Below are 5,615 nucleotides of genomic sequence, written 5' to 3'. Positions count from 1 at the left end.
TAGTGAGGATGGTGGTGGTTGTGAAGATGGTGGGATGTTAATATTGGTGATAGTGAGGATGGTGGTGGTTGTGAAGATGGTGGGATGGTAATATTGGTGATAGTGAGGATGGTGGTGGTTGTGAAGATGGTGGGGTGTTAATATTGGTGATAGTGAGGATGGTGGTAGTTGTGAAGATGGTGGGGTGTTAAATGGCCCACTGCCTTTTGACGAAAGGCGGTGGAGTTTCTGACGGGGGAAGGAAGAGACAATTGCGCATCGCGTCCCGCAGGCGTGGTGCGGCCAGCCTGGGTGGCATAAAAGGCGCCGGAAGTCAGGTCCCGCTCTCACTCCCTCTCCCGACCAGGTCCAAGATTCACGAAGCGGCTCCACGCTCAGCACCACGCCTCATCGACACGTGGGCCAGTACCCTTACCACTTCTACGTTTTGTTTACTGTGTACACGGGATTTCTCAAGCAATCGGACTCCCTCTCCGCTACTATGGTCCCACAACTGATATTCTCCGATCCTTTGGGGCCTTCCACATCCCAGGCGGGTACCGCAGGGGCCCCCTGCCCTACCCAGCAAACCCTAAGGTAAGAGAGTTTCCTGTACAAGTTAGTCAGGACTACCCCCAGTGCTGGCGTGTGTTTGCGCCGTCCCTCGCGGCCCGTTCGTTCCGCTTAGCTAGTTCCCTAGGGCCTTCCGCCTGCTTGCCTCCCTGGGGTTGCTGGCGTTCCTCCAGGTCGGGACTGGTGCGCTGGTTATCTGCGGCGACTTCATGTGGCCTGGTTTCGGTGGTCCTGTGCCCTGGGGCCCGGCCCTATTGCGTGCTCGGTGGACCATTCGTCCCAGGTGTGCCCTCCCCGGTTTGCTGTGCCCCTAGGCTTGCCCTAGGGGCCATGTTTCGCCCGCGCCTGGCCGTGCGTGCGCGGCCAGGCTCCTTCTGTGGTCTGGCATCGCCCTCTGTGGCGACGCCACGCGGCGGTTTCCGGGGTTCTGAGCCCTGGGGCCCAAGCCCGGTAGGCGGCGCCCACGTGGCTTTGAGCTCGGTGAAGCACTCGCCCCAAGGATGCCCTTCGTTTCCTTCCCCGTCCCAGGCGTTTTCCCCGGAACCTGGTTTGTTGCGCCCTCTTGGCTTGGCCCTAGGGGCCAGGGTTCGTGATGCACTTGGACGTGCGTGACCGGCCAGGTTCCCTGCGAGCGTCCTGGCGTCACCCTGGTGGCGACGCCTCCTGGCCGGGTTTTTAGTTGTCTTTGTCCCTAGGGCCCGACCCTAGGGGCCCATGCCAAGGACGGCATCACCCACGTGGCATGGAGCTCCAGGAGCGCTTGCCTTGGGCTGTGTTCGCTTCCTTCCTGTCCTCCCTTTTCGCCCTCGGGCAGGAGACGCCCTTGTGGCGGCGGTGCCCCGGTGGGTAGGCCCAACACTTTCTTGTTATTGGCTGACTTGCGTCAGCCGGTGTCGTCCGGCATGTTCTTCTGATGTTTGTCTGGACGGTGATGCCCTGCTTGTTCGTCCCAGTTGTTTGTCCGTCCGGTGTTGCTCGTTTTGTCCGTATCTAGGCGTTTTGCCTGGCTGGGGTAGATCAGCCTGTTCGTTCCTAGACGTTAGTCTGGCTGGTGTAGCACAGCCTGTTTGTCCCTGTAGTTTGTCTGGCTGGTGTAACCCAGCCTGTTCGTCCTAGACGTTTGTCTGGCTGGTGTAGCCCAGCCTGTTCGACCTAGACGTTCGTCTGGCTGGTGTAGCCCAGCCTGTTCGTCCTAGACGTTTGTCTGGCTGGTGTAGCCCAGCCTGTTTGTCCTAGAAGTTTGTCTGGCTGGTGTAGCCCAGCCTGTTTGTCCTAGAAGTTTGTCTGGCTGGTGTAGCCCAGCTTGTTCGTACTAGACGTCTGTCTGGCTGGTGTAGCCCAGCCTGTTCGTCCCTAGACGTTTGGCCGCTTGGTGTAGCCCAGCTTGTTCGTCCCAGTTGTTGTCTGGCCGGAGTAGGCCAGCTTGTTCGCCCCAGACGTTTGTCTGGCTGGTGTAGCCCAGCTCGTTTGCCCAGACGTTTGTCTGGCTGGTGTAGCCCAGCTCGATTCGCCCAGACGTTTGTCTGGCTGGTGTAGCCCAGCTCGATTCGCCCCAGACGTTTGTCTGGCTGGTGTAGCCCAGCTCGATTCGCCCCAGACGTTTGTCTGGCTGGTGTAGCCCAGCTCGTTCGTCCCAGACGTTTGTCTGGCTGGTGTAGCCCAGCTCGTTCGCCCCAGACGTTTGTCTGGCTGGTGTAGCCCAGCTCGTTCGCCCAGACGTTTGTCTGGCTGGTGTAGCCCAGCTCGTTCGCCCAGACGTTTGTCTGGCTCGTGTAGCCCAGCTCGTTCGTCCCAGACGTTTGTCTGGCTCGTGTAGCCCAGCTCGTTCGCCCCAGACGTTTGTCTGGCGGGTGTAGCCCAGTTCGTTCGTCCCAGACGTTTGTCTGGCTGGTTTAGCCTGCTTGTTCGTCCCAGTCGTTCGTCTGGCTGTGGAAGCCAGTCTGTTCGTCCCAGTTGTTTGCCTGGCTGGTGTAACCCAGCTTGTTCTTCCCAGTCGTTTGTCTGGCTGTTGAAGCCCAGCGTGTTCGTCCCAGTTGTTTGTCCGGTCGGTGTAGCTCAGCTTGTTTGTCCCAGTCGTTTGCCTGGCTGGTGTAGCCCAGCTTGTTCGTCTCAGCTGTTTGTCTGGCTGGCGCAGCCCTGCTTGCTCGTCACAGACGTTTTGTCTGGCCGGTGGAGCCCGGCTTGTTCGTACACGGATGTTCAGTCACATCCGGTGATGGTGTAGCCCGGTGTAGCCCGATCTGTGTGTACCCAGTCGTCTGGGATGGCCGGTGTATCCCGGCTTGTTCGTACCCAGTCGTTTGGGCTGGCCGGTGTATCCCGGTTTGTTCGTCCCCAGGTGTTTGCTGGCCCCGGTGTCCCACGTTATGTTCGCCCCAGCCGTTTGGCCTGGTCGGGGTAGACCGGCCCGTTTGTACCTTTACGTCTCGTCCACTCGGTAGCCGCCTGTTGTTCCTGCACGTACACGTTCCCTCCTGTTTCCCTGTCCTGTCCTCCAGTGCAGGCGCATGCCGTCGGGCGGTCTGTCCGCTTGGGTGGGCTATGTTATGTTATTATCTTTTATTTAAGTTTCTAAATTAATTATTGCATTGTTCAGCTTAGTTATGCCTTGTATTTACTTACTATTCCTCTAGCAGCGTTAATGCAGTGTCCTTTGGTTAATGCAGTGTCCTTTGCTGTGGGATACTCAACTAATTTTGTTTCACTTTTGAGAATATTATTGCTAGGCTAGCCATTCTCCCTTGATTAATACTGTTTTAATAACCATTCCATCCCTTGAACATTACAGTTTTACGCTATCCAACCATACCATGCACATTACTGCTTAACCTACCATCCTATCCCTTGATTAATCCCGCTTTAAGCTACCAATTCTTCCCATGATTACCACTGTTTCTTTTATTTGTTCAGCTTATATGCAAGTACATTATATTACGGTCTTATTCTATTATTAGAATATATTATTCCCCTCCCGTTCTCACTGTTCTGTTCTACTCCTCCAGGGTAGGCGCATGCCGTAGAGCGGTCTGTCGGTTTGGGTGAGCTACGCCATGTTATCATTTATTTAAGTTTCTCTAAATTATTTTATTACTTTGTTCAGCTTTCAGTTATGCCTTGTATTTAATTACTATTCCTGTTGCAGCGTTAAGGCAGTGTCCATTACCGTGGGATATGCAAATAATTTTGTTTTCACTTTTGAGACTATTATTGGTTTACTCTAGACCATCTATTCCATGAATAAGTACTGTTTAATTAACCAATCTATCCCTTGAACTTTACAATTTTAATCTATCCAAACTATACCATGCATATATTACTGTTCAACCTAACCATCCTATACCTTGTATAGTCCTGCTTTAATCTACCCAAATTATCCATGATTATCACTGTTTACTCTTTTATTTGTTCAGCTTAACTACAAGTATATTATATCTTTTATTTGTTCAGCTTAAATACAAGTATATTATAATACGGTCTTAAGCTATTTACTTGTTCAGTTTCAGTTTGTCTTGTATTTACTCCGCTATTTTTTCTCTGTTTCTAGCACTGCTTACGCCTCATGCCTTTCTTATTGTTTTGGCCTCGCTATGTTATTTATATTATTTAAGTTTCTAAGATTAATTTGTTACATAGTCCAGCTCCAGTTATGCCCGGTATTTACTTAATAACACTGTTGCAGTGTTAAAGCAGTGTACATTTCTAGTGGGATACTCAAATAATTTTGTTTTTACTTTTGAGATTATTATTGTTTGAATTCTTCTATACTATACCACGATTAATACTGTCTTAATATAAACAAACTATACAATGAGTATTACGGTCTTATTATAACCAAACTATACCATGAATATTACTGTTCAATCTATACATGAATATTACTCTCTTAATCTATTTTAACTGCTCAGAGTTTATTACATTGGTTTTATTACGTTAGCATTGGCTATGTCCGGTATTCTCAATCACTATGGACACTTAACTTTACCTTGCTTTTGTCTACTTGTGTATGTGACGGTTGCCGGTGCGGCAGCTGGGCCTCCCTGCCTGTTTTCCCCCCCGTTAGACCTGTCGATGCTTACTTTTTCATTTTCCGCAGTGGCGAGAAGCCGGATCACGCAGCAACTGCAACACGGAAGAGGGCTCGGGCGACGTCGCGTGAGGACAACAGTGCAGTGGGGTGAGGACGCAGCCGGCCTTCGCTTCGCCTCCCCCCCTCGGGGGCCTCCTCGGGCGGCTCTGATGTGCACGGCGACCACACTTCCCAGAGGCCACTGCCGGCAAAGCGGCGAGTGGCACAGCGTCGCAGCCTCCACCTTTTTCGGCCGACGATTGGACGACGCTGCAGGCGCCCATCGCGCAGGCTCGGGGGCCCTCTCATGTCACAAGCCTTCAGGGCATGGGAACCACCGAGGCAGACCCTGCCGCGGCTGCTACAGCCGCCCCTGCCCCCCACCTTCACCGACCGTCGCCCACGGGCCAAGGCCAGGGGGCATAAGTCGAGGCGATGTGCGAGCTCCTCCAGTTTGTCCTCCTTCCTTCCTAGTTTTGTAGCGTAGTTGCTCTGCCTCCCTGAGGTTTCCCTCGCGGCCAGCGGGCACTCGCCCTTCGGGGGGGGGGTCCGGCCTGCTGGCCTGCGGGGTGGGGGTGCAGCGCCCGTCCCCAAGTGTTCCGCTGTCCGCAGCTACTACTTTGACTTTACAGACATTCTACTAGTAAGCCCTACCTTGTCAGGTAATTCCTTCCTTGGCGGCTCGGCCTCTGGCCTGGGGTTATTTTCTTCTCCAAATACATATCAGGCTTCCCCAGTCACTATGTTTTCTGCCGCCTGATTATTCTCCAGCTAGGGTTTCCCTTATGTTATGTTGTTCACTTTGGTGTCCTGTTATACTTAGTATTAGATTTGTTACATTCGCCTCACTGCTAATTCTAGACATTAGGACATTAGGTTTCTGCAGAGTTTGTTACTAGGCTATAAGATTACGTTTTACTACGGGTGTACAATTTAAGATGTTTCGTGTACTTTGCGTTAGCCACGGCTATGTTATACATTTGTTAAGTCCTATTTA

General features: G+C 52.3%; 1 long non-coding RNA gene across 1 annotated transcript; it reads left to right on the top strand.

Moving 5' to 3' along the window:
• The first annotated feature begins 202 nt into the window (after positions 1-202).
• Positions 203-5,234, top strand: LOC123750947 (uncharacterized). The gene is made up of 2 exons (XR_011229025.1): positions 203-576; positions 4,646-5,234. It is a non-coding gene; the product is annotated as an uncharacterized lncRNA (long non-coding RNA).
• The last annotated feature ends 381 nt before the right edge of the window (positions 5,235-5,615 follow it).

The sequence above is a fragment of the Procambarus clarkii genome, chromosome 18 (genome assembly GCF_040958095.1).
Source record: "Procambarus clarkii isolate CNS0578487 chromosome 18, FALCON_Pclarkii_2.0, whole genome shotgun sequence".
Classification (NCBI taxonomy): domain Eukaryota; kingdom Metazoa; phylum Arthropoda; class Malacostraca; order Decapoda; family Cambaridae; genus Procambarus; species Procambarus clarkii.
Note: the sequence above shows the minus strand (reverse complement) of the source record. Positions and strands in the feature narration are given on the sequence as shown.